Below are 20,006 nucleotides of genomic sequence, written 5' to 3'. Positions count from 1 at the left end.
TAAAAAATGAGCAAACAGCAAACAAGGCTGAGTGAGAAGAATTAATCACTCGTAGGAGTTACATACAGGCGGCAAATCGCAATCACATCATGGGCCAATTTATCAAGGCCGGAATGATGTGAGTTAGCGTCAAGAACTAGACTGCTAACTTGTGCCCCAAAGTCTTCCCCCCGAGCTTTAACACAGCTCTGTAAGTGCAGAAAAGCAGCAGATTTAAAAAACACCGTTTTTCCAAACACACAATCACATTTGTTAAAAAATGTGCAAACTACAAGCAAGGCTGAGTAAGAAGAATTAATCACTGGTAGGAGTTACATACAGGCGCCCAAAGCGCGGTCGCGTTATGGGCCAATTTCTCTCGGCCGGAATGATGTGAGTTAGCGTCAAGAACTAGACTGCTAACTTGTGCCCCAAAGTCTTCTCCCGAGCTTTAACACAGGTCTGTAAGTGCAGAAAATCAGCAGATTTAAAAAAACACAGTTTTTCTTAACACACAATCACATTTGTTAAAAAGTGAGCAAACAACAAACAAGGCTGAGTGAGAAGAAGTAATCACTCATAGGAGTTACATACAGGCTCCAAAGCGCGGTCGCTTCATGGGCCAATTTATCGAGGCCGGAATGCTGTGAGTTAGCATCAAGAACTAGACTGCTACTTGTGCCCCAAAGTCTTCCCCCGAGCTCTAACACAGCTCTGTAAGTGCAGAAAATCAGCAGATTTAAAAAACACAGTTTTTCCAAACACACAATCACATTTGTTAAAAAATGAGCAAACGACAAACAAGGCTGAGTGAGAAGAATTAATCACTTGTAGGAGTTACATACAAGCGCCAAAGCGCGGTCGCGTCATGGGCCAATTTATCGAGGCCGGCATGCCGTGAGTTAGCGTCAAGAACTAGACTGCTAACTTGTGCCCCAAAGTCTTCCCCCGAGCTTTAACACAGCTCTGTAAGTGCAGAAAATTAGCAGATTTAAAAAACACAGTTTTTCCAAACACACAATCACATTTGTCAAAAAATGAGCAAACAACAAACAAGGCTGAGTGAGAAGAATTAATCACTCATAGGATTACATACAGGCGCCAAAGTGCGGTTGAGTTATGGGCCAATTAATCGAGGCTGGAATGACTTGAGTTAGCGTCAAGAACTAGACTGCTAACTTGTGCCCCAAAGTCTTCCCCCAAGCTTTAACACAGCTCTGTAAGTGCAGGAAATTAGCAGATTTGAAAAACACAGTTTTTCCAAACACACAATCACATTTGTTAAAAAATGAGCAAACAACAAACAAGGCTGAGTGAGAAGAATTAATCACTCGTACGAGTTACATACAGGCGCCAAAGCGCGGTCGCATCATGGGCCAATTTATGGAGGCCGGAATGACGTGAGTTAGCGTCAAGAACTAGACAGCTAACTTGTACCCCAAAGTCATCCCCCCGAGCTTTAACACAGCTCTGTAAGTGCAGAAAATCAGCAGATTTAAAAAACACAGTTTTTCCAAACACACAATCACATTTGTTAAAAAATGAGCAAACAACAAATAAGGCTTAGTGAGTAGAATTAATCACTCGTAGGAGTTACATACAGGCGCCCAAAGCGCGGTCGCGTCATGGCCAATTTCTCGAGGCCGGAATGACGTGAGTTAGCGTCAAGAGCTAGACTGCTAACTTGTGCCCCAAAGTCTTCTCCCTGGGCTTTAACACAGCTCTGTAAGTGCAGAAAATGAGCAGATTTAAAAAAACACAGTTTTTCCAAACACTCAATCACATCTGTTAAAAAATGAGCAAGCAACAAACAAGGCTGAGTGAGAAGAATTAATCACTCGTAGGAGTTACATACAAAACAAAACGTTACAGCATTATCCTTAGACACATTATATTAAATATTAAAAGGCATTCACATAATCTGAGTAATTGGTTGCTGCTAAAATAAAACCGTCCTTCTTGTACCACACTGCAAAACGAAAGATTTTGACTGGCTTGGAATGCCTGGGTTTTAAATAGAAGGAACTGTGCTCATTCCCGGCACCAGAAAGAAAGCTTTAACAGCTGCTCAAAGCTGTCTTTCGAAGGAAGCTGTCTGTCAGAGCAGACGGCGGTAATGAATGGTTTGTCAACTTTTTGGGGTTTCTGTGTGGACATTAGAATACAGCAAGGCCTTTTTATCCTGAAAAAGTGTAGAAGCTAATGCCTGCTGGTCGTAAAACACAGCTGAGTAAATAAACACATGGCTCATAAGCTACAGATAAACGCTGTGGCAACTAGGTTTTAAGTTATTACAACATGGTATGAAGGCACATTCATTAAAGAGTACTGATTTTGAAAGTTAGAAATACAGTTTTATTATTTTGGATAAAACAGAAAGGATAAAAGTAAGGACGTTCTTGTTGCTTTTCTAATAAGCACATCTGTGGATCTGATGGTAAATAATTACTGCCCTCTAAAAAGTGACACAAACTTTTTATGTTTCAGTAAAGTTTCTGTGCTTAGTTTCAAAAGAGGTTTTTGTGAGTGATATAAATAAATGTATTTAAAGGCAAAAGGAAAGGAATAAGGCTTGCTTTTCATATGTAGAAACCACAAAAAGGGTTAGTGTCATTATTCAAAAACTGACTACATGTAAAAAATTATTAAAAGTCATTGCACTAAAATCGTTTTTGCATAATTATGATCCTTATAATGTCTTATACCACTATTGTAAAAATTCAATAATATTTAGCACTGTTGAAAATTACCCTGTGCAAAGTGTGTATTCAGATTTCAATGTGCACATTAAGTTTTCTATCTCCAACTGGTTAAAATATGTTGTTGCACAACATTAAAAGGTTGAATATTAGTGTATCTAAGAACACCAATATTACTTTCTCTTAGTGACAAACTTAAAATGTAGCATGGCCTAATGACTGCAGTGTCAAATACAAAGACTATTAAAAGTCATGCAAAGGGTAGCTTTGGAGATATATGAATTACATTGCGCGCCTTATTGCACATTAGAACATTGGAATGTTGGAAGCTCCATTGAAAACAATGGAGTGCTCCGGGCTTATAATGGCTGGTATAAGCCCGGAGCTCCAACATTCCAATGTTTCTTTGTTCACAACTCTGGCTGTGAACAAAGGCTTCAGGGAGCCTGAGGGGATTTGAATACCCTCGCGCTCCCTGAAGGCTTTGCTTTATTTGTTAGAACAAATAAAGCCCTCTAGTGGCAGAATTTTCTAATAGCCTTATAGCCATTCGTAGCAGGGCTATACCGGCTATTAAAGTCCCGCTGCTTTGTTAAAGTCCCTCGCCTTCGGCTCGGGACTTTAACGATGCAGCGGGCCTTTAATAGTCGGTATAGCCCGCTACGGTGGGCTATAAGGCTATAATAGTTCTGGGCGCATCTTGGCTTTCTGAACACTGACATTTTGAGCCAATTTTTTAGGTGCTAGAAAAGCACAGTGCACACAAATAAATAAAAAATAATAAAACAGCAAAACTTGCATCCTACTTTAAAAAATATCAGCACACAGGCACGGATCAGGGATGCCCTTCAGTCATGTTTCTCGAGAGTTACTTTGAATTGTAAAGGCCGTATGGGAATAGCCTTGCTCAGACAGGGGACAACAGGTTTAAGGGTCAGAGGCCAAATTCTGTATTTAGAACTGACCACCACTACTGAAAGCAAAATGTCCACGCAGGGAGTTTTTGGAGCATTTTTTTATCTGATGTTAGTCACTGTGACAGTGTATGATTTCTACATTACACTAAGAAAGCATCACAGCGTTTCTTGATGTGTACATGTACATATATAATTGTGTGAATACAAGTTGTACACTTAGTCTATAGCCCTTGTAGTAATAATACACATACATAAACAGGGCTATAATTGATTGAACTGGGAACATATTCCTTTTCAGAAGATTTGCTTCTATTTTGGTCTACAGCAAATAACACGTGTTAAGCAAACGCACACTCCAGTGCCACTTGTTCTAAATAGGAAAAACATAGATATAATACCTGTTTGTAATGTTGAAAAGTCGTTTAACAAATTAATTCCTTTGTAATAATTAAATTTCCTGATTCTAATATTGTAGGATAAAACACTACAGGGAATGGAAACTTTGCTCTAATGATGTCTGAGGCTATAATGTGCCTAGGTCAATTAGGGTCAAATCAATTATCAATCCATGTTAATAATATTTAGGATATCATCATTAGTAATTTAACTACATTTAAAGAAATGGAAGAATTTACTTAGTTGTTTCAATGAACTTATGACCTTAATTAAGCCTTCCTGGAACAAGATGATTGGACACCACAGATCTGTTTTAGGTACCATTAGCTAAAGGAAATATTGCATATTCTGTTAGGAGTAGATGGGGATATCACTGTTTTCTTGAGACTACTGAATAGCATTATCAAGGGGCAGGAGCGTCTGTGCGCCATGTGCAGAAAGCAGCTCTGCCATGTATAAAGAATAATGGTTTTTAAATTAAAATTGTCGTGCTAGGGCAAGATAAAAAGGCCATGAAATTAAGCTTGCATTCATGCGCCATCATGTTAAAACAATTTATAAAGTGGTACAGTCAACTTGTATTGGACATGGCCTCCTTGATATGGATTCCCCTAGGTATTTACCTCCGACAAGTCTGTTTGTGCCCAGCTGCCAAAAGGGGTTAACGATTGTCACAGGAGGTCACCTGTTTAGGTTACCTACGTCAAAGGGGGGTAGGAGACTAGCGTAGGAGACTAGCTCCTGTGCAAATTAAGGGTAAGCAAAATTAAGTTCTCGGTTTTTGTGCCCATTATGTGTATTATTGTGAGCTATTCTGTGTGGAAAAGTACGCAGGGCAGCTTGTTGTTGTGTTCTCTCTCTCTCTCGAACCTGTCTAAGCTGTCTAGGAGCGGCTATGAAACAATTGGTTGGGCTCGCTTTAGTCATTCATTTCACAAGATGCTGTGAATATGTTCTTAAATAAATACAGACAAAGCACCTCACCAATGCAAGTCTAAGTGACTCTGACATCCTTGCTGGAGTTGGTGAATGTTTTTTTTTCTTTAGGATTAATGTGTTAGTTATTCATGCAATACAGATCTCTGTTATATTCACAGTTTTAGGGTTTCCTGTTACATCTATAAGATGAGAACATGGTTATAAGTAGGCCTGGGCGAAAATTTCGTTCCGTTCGCGGAAATTGCGATAATTTGACATTTTCGCGTTCCGCGGAGAGCACGAAAATGTCAAAAATTCCGGTTTCCGCAGCTTGGCGATAATTTGTTTCTTGCTCGCGCTGTAAAATAATACATTCTCGCGTGCGCGCGATCGCCTTACCTGAATCCCTGCGTTCGCCGACAAGTTTTCTTGATCCGGTCGCGTTCTCCATGAGATGTTGTATTGTTTTTAGCCATTTGCGCTGTCTCGCGACAGTTCGCGCCCACAGTGACGTCATGCGTCGCGCGATCACGTCTTTCTTCTCGCGATCATGCACCGCGAGACAACACAAAACAAGATGGCCGTGCCCGCAAGCAACCACATGGGTAAGTTGGCGACCCGCAACCATGCCGAAAATCTCGCGAACATGCCGGAAAAAAACTTCCGCATCTTCGCGATATTTCCGCTTGTTTGCGATAATTTTAAACATTTTCGCGATAATTTGCGAAAGTTAATTTCGCAAATTCCGCCCATCCCTAGTTATAAGCAAAACAATCTTCCTTATGGGCAAATTTCTCATCTAACACTACCTCAGCTACTTCTTTGGCATAACTTATGACGGCCCACTACCTCCCCCTATCTACCGGGTCTCCCGAAACACCAGAATCTTGGGACCGGGTCGGAATTATTGAAAATGTACTCTGTAAATATGGTTTCTCGCTCTTTGTAATTGGTTATGTAAACTGTATATACATGCTTCGCTTTACCCTATATATTCCTGCACTATACTGCTACTTGAGATGTAACTGGTCGACTCTAAATCTGTCTGTATATTGCTTTGCTCCCCTGTAAAGCGCTCTGATACCCTAACGGGGCAAGTTCGCGCTCTATAAAACACATAAATAAAAAATAAATAAATAAACATATATTTGTTCTTACTTAAGGAAATAATTCTAGAAGTGTCCACAGTCCTGTACAGTAGTGAAAAAATCCCAAGTTGAAGAAGTGTTGTGAACTATATGATTTATGGAACACTAGCTTGCTAACACAAGAAACACCAAAAATAGTTGTTTTGTAAGGATTCAGAGTATGTTTAGTAAATGAATACAGACTTCCTTGGCTGCTTGTGGTTGGGAGAGAAAAATTAAGTTTACTCTTATCAATTCACTAAAAGTTCCCCTTTATACTCGCTAATAGGTCCAGGGTGTTTTTTACTCTCAGATAGATGAAGTGGTTCTTGGGCATCCTGCTAATGTATGGGGCGCCCCAAGACTAAAGAAGTTTTCTGAAATAGAGTATCCTCTCTGTTGATAGATTATGTGTATGTCTTGTCTAAACGATCTTTGTTAAGTTCACCAATAGATATCTGCCGCCCTACAACCATTGCCAGAGGGGCCCGGACATCAGATCCAACCTGGAGACTACATCTTGGTGCGCAATTTCCAGCGCAAGTCCAGCCTAGAGCCGAGGTGGCGTGAACTGATGCAAGTGCTATTGGCGACCAGGACAGCAGTGAAAGTCAAAGGTCGGAAGCATTGGGTGCACGCTAGTCATGTGAAGTGTGTACCCCTACCACTGTCTTGGGGGAAACATGGGATCACAAATCAAGACGGAGAGATGTCCCTTTTATCCTGATTTCCAGCTAAGAGAGGCACAGGCCAACAAGGATGGCAAGGAGGTTTTGCTTGAGGTGACCCCCTCTGAAATAAGGGTTGCTTCAGATACTCCAGCATCAGGCCTCTGAGTCCTGGTCCCCAAGTGAATGCAAATATTCATCTGTGTTTGTTGATCAAGAGGTGCCTGGGCATACTAGGTACAATCTGTGGCCCCGACGAAAGAGCAGTGCGCCACCGGAGCAACACAGGAATTAGGGAAGGACTTGAGTTCAGTGTACAGGTGCTGTGTCTCTGGTGCCTGTTAGATTTGAGTGAAGAATACTGGTGCACTGCCTGAGACACTGGACAGGATCGTTGAGGGTGTTTGCCCTGGAGGGTGATTGCCCCTATCCTGAAAGAAGAAACATTTCCCCTTAGCCTGGGTCGTGATTGTTTTCCTGAGTTGCAAGTTGTGCAGCTCCACCATGGGAGAAGTGAACATTTGATGAACGATAAGAGCCTGCCTGTGAGGCTCAGACGGAAACAGAGAGAAGACTCCCCTCTGGCTGGTTGTACAGCGGCTTCTATTCTCCAAGTACTTTTTAGCATGTACCCCTTTGGTCGTCCCATTTTTGAGGAGGAGCTGCCCTTTGCGGCTCCTCGTCCTAAATTCCATGGCCCCGTTTGGTCCTCCTGGTCCCCCAAAGCAAAAATTGTGTTTGTGATAATATGTGTGCCAGCTTTAATATTTGAATTTGGAATATTGTTGTTTCTGCAAGAGAAACGTTTTGTGCAGTCTTTGATAAATACTACTCTGCCCTCCTCCTGAACATATCATTGGTATTCTAGCCCTCATTAAAAACAGACATATGTTTTTGGCTATTTTGAAACGGGATAAGATAGTCACTGACATATGTTGGAGCCCTGAAACCTGGAATTTGACTGGGTGATTTGGGGATTTACTTTCTGCTTGGGGTTGGAAAATATTGACAGTTCTGTTTGTGATAATAGCCATTATTTTCTCCTGCCTTCTGTGTGTTCATTATGGCCAAATGCTCTGTTCCCTTTGTGTCTCTACTTGTATACCTAACAAGCGCATCATTAAGAATGTGAACGCCCAATATGTATTAGCCCAAGAAGTTAGCGATATGATGAGAATAGATGTGTAATATATTTTCTATATTCCTTCCAGATCATAGAGATGTCTTTAGCTAATGCTAAAAGGGTCGGCTGTGGAAACTAGCAGAAATCGCTGTTAGCATCAGCTGAAGCCATTTTGGTTGTGGCAGCCATTTTAGTTAGCTATGTGTTAGCTATGTGCTTCATCGGCCTTCACTGTTGCCTGCCCTTGTATTTCCCTTGAGTCATCAACTATAGTTAACTCCTTCAGCAGTGAGCCAGAGCCTTGCGCATGCTCAGAAAGGCCTGTAGCTGCCAGAATGCACCTGTCTTAGTTTGTAAATGTCAAGCTGTTTTAACTGATGCAAACAGAAATGTCTCCCCTCCCACTTTGCAGACCAAGGCATATTTGTATGCCCATGTTAGTCAATAACTATTCTTGCATGTGCCAGTACCTCCCCTTGGTCTCATGCTGACAATGCAACTGATGCATATAAAAGACCCCTGGTTTCTGTACTCCGTGGACTACCTCCTACAGTGCCCTGAGGGCACCGTATTGACATAGTCTCACTCATGTTTGATTAATAAACTTGTTATTTAATATTCCAGCTTCAGTGCCAACTTCTTCTTTGGTGGTTTAAGGACCCATGGACAGATAGGGTAAACCCTGCACCGGTGGGCCCCTAAAAAGGCTAATTTACACACTGGCACTGTGAGCTAGCAGGTCTATAGGCCAACATAACCTGGAGGGGTGTGCAAAATCAATCTGGCAGCATCCCAAAGTTTATGTTGTACAAAAAACAAAGAGTTTGTATTGAGAAAGTCGAAACAGTATGACATGGCACCACCAACATTGTTAGATTGCACTCTTATTTAATGGATCACCTGAGTAGTTCTCTCTTGCATACCCAGAGACCCCAACATACCTCTTAACTGGAGATGTCAGTGGTAGTAGGAACAATCCTCCTCAGCTGAGTAGGTAACCCCTAGGTATAGGCTATAGGTTGTTCAAGATTGAACTTTTTACATGATTTCTTCCCATTTTGTTGCACTTTAAGAATTTCCATTTCAATCAGACAGAGAACACCCAGCAGCACTCAACATTACTGAGAACTGCGGACATGTGGTTACTCAGAAACTATTACAAAATGGTCCCATACTTAAAGGTGGAGATGTGACTTTCATGGTTGACGCGCAGGAAGCATTTAGGACAGAGGTATTCCATTCATGGGTTACATTCCCAGCAGCAGACAACAAAACAAGGCTACACACAAGATGAAGTTCTAAACAATAACACACTATATGAAGAAATAGAAATACCTTTTATATACCAAGGTTACAGAAATTGGTTTGATGTAGTCCTACCACACACAACAGAAACTTTTAGACAAATTCCCCTTAGCAATGAAGGAGTAACATGGCCAGTCTTAGCAGTATAATAGCATAGACTAAATAAACACTTAGTGACAATATACAGATGCTTGACACAGTTCTTTCTGTGAACATTAACATTAAATCTTGTGTAAACTGGTCAAGCTGCACAATCACAAATGGCTACACCATGCATCAGCCCACAAATACTAAATGAAGTCATGGGTAAGATTCGCAACAGACGGAAAGAAATTACGTTCTGGTTTGCACAAAAGACAAGTCAACTTGAAGCGGTGTTTCCCCATACCGGACACCAGGAAACACACAGAATTTTAGCAATTTACTTGTCAGAGGGGATGGCTCCGCCTTTGGAAGACTGCACCACTTGGGGTATAGTTTTTGCTAGAGTATATACTGGAACACATGGTACCTCTTTATTGGCTGTGTTTCTAGAGTTTCTAAAACGGATCTAAAATGAGTATGGGGCAACATCTGCCCAGGATTTGGGGATGAAATTAATAGGCAATTTTGATGCAGTATCCACCATTATGTTAAGTAACATAAAAGTGGAAGCAACAGCGTTGGCTATACATCAGAGTCTAACAGATTTGCCTTGGACACAACAGGAACGCGAATTGTGTAAAATTATCGAGGAGACCTATGCAACATTAGGTAGAGATAATTTGGGAGCCAGACCTGGTAAACCATAACCAAAGAGAAAATAGGAAAAGGATAACTCTTAGCAAGCACACAAGTCTTCTACAAAGAAGAAGTGGGATAATAAGAAAAACAAGGACAAAACTAAATCGCGTGGTGGGTCTCCACAAAAGGAAGCCACTGAAAAGCATTATAACCTGCGTAACCGTGATAATTTTAAACCGCCTGACAGGTATGTAGATACTGATACCCATTCATCATTCCTTTCAGGAATCATCAAAAACTATTCGAAGAGAGGTGAACAGTCAGGGCGCAGGTCGGAGGAGTGCGTAAAACCATAGAAGGACTCACAACGCTCATCTGACTACATCATTAAACAGGAAGATAAACCTAAAATATCCAAACGTCAATTCAAAAAGAAGAAGATAGCTGGACTTAAAGTCAAGCATGCCATGGATATTCAGGACACTACTTCTGAGCAGGGAATGGGCAGAGACCATGCTGGACAGCGCGACTGAAGCCACAATAGTTTGCCGGGACCTGATGGGTTTGCTGGTGGGAGTAGTGCTGAGTGCACATATCCAGGTGGGACATGGATACTAGCTTAGCCATCCCACATCATTTATAGGGATTACAACTCCAATCTGAGGGGGACATACCTAGGAATATTACTGTTCTGCTTTGAGGTGACTTGTCATTCGACTGCAATGTTCTCGTAGCCAAAAGGATTAGCCACCTGAATTTGTGATGTATTGCTCAAATGGAGAAACAGTAATTTTATCTGCATTTTTCCGACTTTGTCCCACAATCAGCTAATCATTTATGCGCCAAGGAGTGGGTGTTGCAACTAGAGCTAGTGTTATACCGCAACCATGTGGGTTGGGATGATGGTTTCCCTTATCCTGAAATACCACTGAGGTTGACACCACAACCTCAAAGACAAAACCTAATTAAAAATGAGGTTAAAAACAAGTTAGGGAAATTCTACAACAACTTGGATACCAGGGTGTAATAGAAAATTGCACCTCTTCATTAAATAATCCCTTGTTTCCTGTGATGATACCAGATCATTCAGATTGTGTAGTATAGGATTACAGATATTTAACCACAGCTACTTGCACGTTTGCAGTACAAAATACACACAGCAAGTCACTAATGAATAACATAATGAGGGAAAAATACAAAACCAAACTAGATATCTTTTCTGCCAAAATGTAGCAACTAGAAGCAGGTATTAGACTTAATTTAGTGTGCTAGGTTCTCGGTGGCAATTCTGTCGATTGCCTCAGGGGTACACGAATAGCACTCAGCAATTCCCAGCTTGAATAACAACACTTTCAAAAAATGTGGATGGCCAGGCATTTTCCTACGTCAATGAGATATATTTGGCTGATGACGACCTTTGAGTACACTTGACAGGAGTAGATCGTATAATTCTGGGATTTGCTCACATGGGCTACAAATATAACTGTAAAAAATCAAAAATTGCACACCTCAATGTCCTGTTTCTGGGATGTGAGTTCTCAAATGAAGGCAAAAGCTGTGCAAATTATTTCTTAGAGAAGTGTGTGCTATTACAACCTTCAACTACTTTGAAAAGGTTACAATCCATATTGGGATTCCTAAATTTTGGCGGAACCTACAATCTAGATAACGTAAAATAGGTAAACCATTCTATGACCTGATCCTTCCAGATTTCTCAACCACACACTGGACCACTGAGCACACACAAGTATTACGTGCAGTACAAGCTGACATGCTAACTTCAAAACACATACACACATGTGTAAAAACAACAAACCTAATCCACATTGTCGCTGGGGCATCAGTGTACACCTACATTATGTTCAATGACGGTGAAACTGTAGTGATTGCATACAAATCGCATTGATACACAAATTCCAAAATACATTTTGCATCAAAAGAAAGAGTACTTACAGCAGTACAGACTGCTGGGGTGAGGGAGAGAACTCAGGCTCAGGAAAAATAAATTATTGTTGTGATCCTGGTGCCAGCTTTGGAGGCCTTCAAAAGTGCAAGTGTTCCAAATGCAAAAGAATTGCATTCACGTTAAATACAATGGGCTAACACACTCACCGCAACAGATGTCGATTACAGATTTGATTCTACACTACCAACAAAAGCCTTTCTGCAATATGAACATGAATATCCTCTACCTACTGAAATAATGCCCCCAGATAAAAATGATTTCATCATATATACTGATAGTTGAGGACAGCCTGCCGTAGGGACAAAGCAGCAATATTCAACAGCATAGGCTGTCGTAAAGGGGTGCATGTAGGATGTAGAACTCCATCCCAAGAAAACCTGCACCCAGTCACTTGGTGACTGCACTGCACAGTTGGCTGAACTAAGGGCTCTCATACTTCATTGGAGAATATGGATCACGGATTCCCCATGCTCATAGTGTGTGTGATGCGTATTACCGTGTCCAGTCCTATAATATACACTATTTGAATCAGAGATTCAAAAAGGTGCACAATCAAACACAAGATCTTTGCGGACAGGTGGAAAAGCTGAACGATTGCTTGCCATGGACTCATGTAATCCACACATTGAGTCATCAACCTGCAACAGTGCAAACTGCTGAAGTAACTGTAATCACTTTCACAAGTAACGGAATAGACACATACATCATGACAGCTGTCAAAGCTGCACATAATGACACCCTCCTGCTGAATGACTTTCTACTCAAGTACTCCTACAAATTAGATGCTCAAAGCATACCATTTGCTCACATTCCTGGAGTGGGAGATAGAGTAATACCAAATTCAGACCACAGGTTAGGATTAATTCTAGCTGCACATGAGCATATTGCATCCGCACATGCTGGTTTGGCTACTACAATTTCATTGTTAAAGCAATGCTGCTGGTGGCCAGGTCTCCAGAACCAGACCAAGGATTTTGCCCTCAAATGTAATATCTGACAGCAGATGAAGGGTTCCAATTTGCACATCCACCACTGACACCTCTACTGTTTCAAACAAGCCTCTGGTTTGTGTTTATCTGGATCATTGCGGTCCTTTGTCACCATATGGGGCTTACAAGCATAGCTTGGTTGCAGTGTATTCCTGCTCTCAATTCCTATGGGTATGGCCACAGCTATCGGCTCACACCAAGACTGTTATAAAGGGTCTGTGAGTCAATATCGAGAATATATTCAGTTTGCACACTACATTCCTAGCTAGATCCAGCATTCGCCTCCAGGGCTTACAAAGATGGCATGGAAAGTTTGAGAGACCCTACAGAATCCCTTCCCTTATCATCCTGTAAGAAATTTGGTCGAGGAGAGAAAAACAGGCCTTAAAGCAGTTTTTAACAGCTAGGGTACAAGGCTCAGGTTGCGGTTTGCTGCATCATCTATATGGGGTCTAGAGGACACTTAACAATCTACCTAGCAAATCCCTGAGCGGTCGGACTCCCTATAAAATCCTGTTTGGGGGAAAAAATGCGGGTTCCAGACCTCGACAGTCCCAGCACAGTGGTGGCTGAAACACTATTTGATCTTCATGAACGTCTGGGCGTTTTTACAGGAACTGAACAGTTTCTGGAATGGGATGGTCAACGTTCAAGTAAAAAGCATAGCTGCTGGTGAAGTGAAGGAAGTGCCGGCAGTTCCTTGTTGGATCCTGAAAATTAGGGATCTGGTCAGAGAGACAATTGTGGACAAGAAAGAATTTGGGTCATCATCCAGAGTGCCTGTACCTGTCTTGTCATTGAAGATACCAGAATTGTACTTCTTCCACCCCTTGCTAGCTGGAATAACAAGAGATTTGTCTCCACTGATCGGATCAAACCACACTATGTGGCTGATTCTCAACAGTAGGCCACTTGAGCTCCTGGGTAGTTTCCTGCCTCCTCTCAGTACCATACAGAAAGTTTGGCTGGGAGGTTTAATTATTGATGAAGTATCCTCTCCACAATGGAGGATGACCATACACTGGAACTCCATGTCTGGGGTCCATTTGTTATTAAAGAAACCCCAGAAATGCTACCTTTGCCACCTGTAATATCTTGTGCAGTGGAGGTCATAGGGTCGTCGCTATCTGGAACATATGGGAAACTTGGCCCTCACACTGGAGGACAGCTTTGTTGTGAACTGAAATGGGCCTCCATTGGATGAAGGATTCTGACATTTGTAGTTGCTGCAGTAGGTACCACACAGCACAAAGGAATTTTGACCCTGGGCTGGAGGCCCAAGAATGGGGAACTTTCGATCTGATAATTGGACCCCCTCCCAATTGGACTTGGGTAAAGGGATCTGGGTGCCTGAGTTTTAAGCACTTGAATGGGAGACACCCTAACTCCCTAATCAGATGACCCTCCCCCTGGTGTGTAGTCAGTAAGCCCCGCCTGGGGGATCAGTAGCAGAATGGGGCCTAGGCTCCTCCAGGCACCTGAAATTGTGAACTCTAATGCGGATTCCCGATCAACAAAACATACAGCAGCCGCGAGCAAACAAAGGCCGCTGACTTAGGGTGGGGGCGTCGTGTTTGCAAGTGCATTATGGTTTGAAAAGTACCTGCTGCTGCATTCCTGGTCTCCAGCAATTTTCAGGCAACAATAAAAATGTGAAGATAACTTTGGTGATTAATGTTCTTTTTTTGAGAGAGATTGAAGGCTTGTCTAGTGAAAGTTTTAATTCAAAAGGTCAGTGAGTTACTGCTTTTGTCTGAGATATTCTTTTGGTATTTGAAGTTTATAAGTTAAAATCCTAACATTGAACAGTGAGCTATTAACCGTCATCAAAGAGCTGCATAATAACTTCAATGTATAGATTAGAACGTTATGATTTTTCCCCAGTCTTTCCCTATCCTAATGTTGGAAAATGGGTTCATTAGGATAGAAATCAATTCTGATTATTGAAGAGAACCCCCCAACCATGGTGTTATGTTTTACATTCTGAGTTTGTGTTTCTCTAGTGTTGCAAAGCCGCCCTGGGCACTCCCCAACTTTTTGCTGACTGTTACTGGTGGTACCTGACTGACTGACCCTGCCCTCTGCCTAAACAGCCAGTGCTATTCTGAAAGAGGCACTTAAAAATACAGTGAAAACACCTACATACACTAGGGTGCACTATGGGTTAGGGTACCCCTATGATTGGCATGATCTCTCCTATAAGGCCCTAGTACATAATAGGGCAGGGGGATTAGAACTACTTTTAAGTCCCTAGAATATAATAAGGCATGGCAGTTTAGAGGCCAGCAGCCCTTTCTGCGCTTGCATGTGTGCACTGCTGAAGCCTGAGGTCAGTTTAAAAGTAGCCCTGTGTTATAGGGCTGCTTTTAAAATGCAAATTGTGCCCAAACTCGACTTTTGGGTTTGGGGAACTTACAAATTGGTCAACTACAATGTTGGGGCAAAATTAAGTGGAAAAATGTTTTCCACTTAACTATGGCTGTATCATATTTGCCACATAATACATCATCTGCTGCATAATCTAACGATTTCCTCCAAAACAATTTTGTAGCTCAAACGGATCCCAAATTACTAAAAGAAATGTGACTTGTGTTGCTGTGAAGTTTAGGGCCCTTTGCAAAGGTTAGTAAAGAAAACAATTCCTAAGAAAACAATTGGTCCCAGACACTCCTAATGACACTCAAATTAATACCTGTAGGAGAGTGTAGTATGCAATCAATTCATACAACCGAAAATGTATAATGTAAAGGCACATTCAACAGGGAAATCTCATAGATAAGAGGCCAACCAAAGTCAATTAAATTGCAAACATCAATTTATTTCCCGCTGAATCATATTCATATAATGCAAACTTAGGGGCTGACTACGATGGCAGGCGGACTTCAGTACCACCGCCATCGAATCAGGGAATGGGACCTGGAGGCCCCACGATAGGCATTACAATGCGACTGCCACTACGGTGTTCGCAGTGCCTATCTTTTACATTGCTGCAGGTGCTGCTGGCTGCATCATCCGCCGCAAAGTAAAAAAAAAAGGAACATGTTAAATATATCGGTGCCTGCCACATGGTGCAGTGATATGTTGTGGGGCATCATAGATGCCCCCCAGGACCCATGTCTGGGGGCCAGGGGTAAAGGGGCCTGCTACGAGCCCCCAATGTCCCTTTCGCCAGCATTTCCATGGCAGGTGAACCGCCATTGATAATCTGGCGGGTAAGGGACATCGTAATCCCTGCTGCGTGCATGGTAGGCACCACAAGCATTGTAGGAACCACGAGCCCCTCCACACCGGCGGGCTCAAGAATCCCGTCGGGTGCTTGGTGGTTGGTCTTTCCGACCGCCAGGTAACCACCCGCCATTGTAATATGGCGGGCTGTGATGCAGTCACCAATGGCGGTGGGACCACCACCGACGGGGTGACGTGGCGGTCCCACTGCCATTATAATCACCCCCTAAGTTTGGTGTGCATGCAAATTCTACATTGCCAACCCCTGGCAAGTTGCACTGCTAGTGCTGGAAAAAGGCCAATGGAGGTACCAATGGGTGAGGTGGACTGGCCTCAAGGGTCTTGTGACCTCAGTGACAGATTCACTGTCGATCTAGGATGTGCTTCTTCATATGCCTGCCCGTAAGACTGGAAGTGAACTGCAGTATGGATTGTGGTGGACAGGTCCACCTGCGGGTGCTAAGAGACACCTGGGCTTCTAAGGTCTATCGGGCCTTCTAAGGTGTACCATCGGAATAAGCTCTGTCAGGAGTGTGGTATGGTGAACTGGTCATGAAGGTCTGAACATGGTTCTCCAGTTCCAAATTCAGCAGCTCTGGCCAGAGTGCCACATTCTCTCCCACACTGAACACCATACTGCCCCACTGAGAGAAAGTCGCACTGCCTTCAGCACAACTCAATTGTGCTGCGACTAAATTCAAATTATGCACTAGACAACAGTAAAATGCTGCCTGAAAAAAATGAATAACACCCTGGAAAAAGCAAACACTCATAGGGAATGCAAGAATAAGCAAAGCATGTGCTGTAATCAGAAAAAAACATGGTTACCTTAACGGTTTTAAACTCATTATTCAGAAATCAGTAATTGATTTTGCCTGAAAAGTTCAAGACATGGCTACAGGACCAGGAAGGGACCCCTTTCAATGTCCATTGCTTATATCCTTTCAAAATGTATGCAGTTTGGTTTAAAAAAGACCACATCCCCAAACACAGAGCCGCATTTTATATGCTAAAATAATTAAAAAGTTGAAAACGATCATATTAAAATGTTTCCACTCTACCCATCAACCAGGTATTGCAGTCCCTTTAGGAATGGCGCACTTACCCACCCTGGGAAAACAATGCTGTTCACAGAAAGAAGATAAAAAGAAAGTAGCGCTTTCACTGGCAAACTCTGTAAAGTGGCGCTAATGTGTGTGGGTGTAAATAACAGTCTGGCCTGTCTGCTGTCCACTCTGTATTGCTTTATTTAGGTATTTAACTATTTTTCTCTCCATTCCGAGGTTTTTCTTTTCAATAGAAAACGGTAAGAAAATGAGGACATTTACAGCCAAACTGTTCAGCCTTTTTTGGATCAATTTCACAGGGGAACAAATAAAGAAAAGGAGAGGCAAGAGAGAGTACCTTAAGAGCTGCCTCTTGAAATCAGCACGTAAGCAGGAGCGAGACAGAGACAGAAAGAGATGGAGGAATAAAGAGAGGAGGGCAGCCGCCAGAGGCAGATCAGGAGTAGTGGACACGGTGCTTGCCATGAAGGAAAAGAAACAGCGTTTATTTTTTCTCCGTTCTCTGCCCTTCCCAGAACGGCTGAGCCTTCCTGCAGCATAACAAAAGGCAGAGGGCGGGTGGCCTCTGACTCCAGGCAGGTCAAGTGCAGGGCCATTAGGTAGCGCTTTCGCGTGCTAATGGCCCTGCGATAACAGAAGGGAGAGGGGATATTCCTTTGTCCCCTCGTCCCCCCCACCCTTGTCCCCCGTGTCCCACCCACTCCAAAATCCGGGGGGGATATATCCCCCGCGTCCCCCACACTTCCTACGCCCATGCTTCCAGCCATAGGCAGAGTGGCTGTAAGAAGGGGTGAAAACACAACAGAAGCCTCATTAACGAGTAAATGGTCTTTAAAAGACCTGTGAAGTACTCGGGTCCGGCTGCAATAAGACGGACGCCAGCCTGCGAGGCTGTCTCAGCCGGGCTGATGCACATGACGGGGGGGCTGAAGCCCGGTGAGCCCAATGGGTGTTGTGCGCCTGACTCTGGGCAATAGCTTGCTTAATCTTCCCGACGGCCCCCCAGCGCCTAGAGACGCTTACCGGTGATTGTTCGCGCTTTACAAATGTGGATTATTATTATAAACTACACCAGTGTGAGCTGTGCCCCTCCATTTTTGCAAATGGAGTCCCTAACATTGTCCTTCTAATGCTCCGGTTGCAATATAAACACACAAAAAGGGTAATTTTTGAATGAATTGTGTGCATTTCTGTAGGATGTTTAGGTTTATGATTAGAAATCATTCACTTTCTTATAATCTGTATAGATAGCAGACTAACAGTATAATCCTAATTGGTTATTGTGCTGCCTCTCCACATATGTAAATATTATGTATGTATACATTTCTGGAAATGTAGTAAATTTGTAAACTGATTTCTTCTTTTTGTTTTCTGTGAAGCACTGTCTTTTTTAATTTAAATATAAAATCACTCAAATTGTGAAATGGGCTGCCGTGGTTGTAAGCCTGTCTCAGAAACCTGCATGATGGCTTAGTTGTGAAACGCCAGCCCACACCCTTGTATTGGAGTTTAAAGTTTCTTCAGGAAATATCTATGTGCTTTTTCAACTGTAGCGACGTAGAGAGCGCCACTGCCAGCTTAAAATGGAGAGAGCCACTTAGTCCTCTATTTCATCTTCAAACTGCTGAGCAATATTTATCTACATTTTACTTGCCGTGTTTGACACACTCATTGTTCATGTTTACACAGATCTATTTACTCAAACTCTTTCAGTCTGTCATAAATGTGTTCGTTATGGCACAAGAGCTGTTGCTCCAGGTTGTTCCTAATAAATTATTCAGCCATTTGTTGTAACAAGCTGCATTTGCTGCTTGCATGTTGCTGGTCAGCTTATTCAGCCTTTTTCACACCTGTGGTTTCTTTTGAGGGTGCACAGTAAAGAAGGGAAGAGGTGTGGCACCGTGGCCAGGGCGACTGACGCTGGAATCTGGGGTTCACGGTTCAATCCCTGGTGCCGGCGGCAGATTAGCCCAGAACCATGTGACTCTGGGCAATAGCTTGCTTAATCTTCCCGACGGTCCCCCCAGCGCCTAGAGACGCTTACGGGTGATTGTTTGAGCTTTACAAATGTGGATTATTATTATAAACTACACCCGTGTGAGCTGTGTTCCTCCATCTTTGCAAATGGAGTCCCTAACATTGTCCTTCTAATGCTCCGGTTGCAATATAAACACACAAAAAGGGTAATTTTTGAATGAATTGTTTGTATTTCTGTGGGATGAAATGCAGCCTTCAGTCTTATTTACATTTTCACATTTTTTACCACAGTTTTGCTTCAATTCACATAAATCCCAATGCCACATCATGCCACTTAATTCCAGTCAACATCATTTCACTCAGCGTCACACAGTTCCATGCAACACAATTTCACTCCACACATTACCAATCCCCACCACATAATTTATCAACACACCACACAATCAAACTCCACAACATACAACTAGACAACACAAAATACCATTCCACATAATACCACTCCCTGACACACAATCCCACTTCAAATAATTCCAGTACACTAAAAACCACATAATTTCTATCCACATGTCACATAAATCCACTGCATACATCCACTCCACACAATTCCACAACCACCAATTCCAATCCAACTCATATAATTCCACTCCACACCACATACAACTACTCCACTCTATAACACGATGCCAAGAGCTCTAACTCTCGCAAATGTCCTATTGGCAGTTCCAATGCTTGTTTTGTAAAGTCAGTGTCCATAGACCTGTATGTGTTCAGTGTTTTCCATGCCTCCTGCTTGTTGTTTGACCATGTGGCTGGTGGTCAATTTGTAGAGGCATCCAGTGTGCTTTTGTCTTAGGCCTGCAGTTCTTTGTTGTGGCCATGCTTCCTTGCTACTTGTTTTTGTTGTGACCATGTGGCTAATGAACATTT

Source organism: Triturus cristatus, chromosome 6 (genome assembly GCF_964204655.1).
Source record: "Triturus cristatus chromosome 6, aTriCri1.1, whole genome shotgun sequence".
NCBI classification, from domain to species: domain Eukaryota; kingdom Metazoa; phylum Chordata; class Amphibia; order Caudata; family Salamandridae; genus Triturus; species Triturus cristatus.
The sequence above is the reverse complement of the archived record's forward strand: the minus strand, read 5'-3'. Positions refer to the sequence as shown.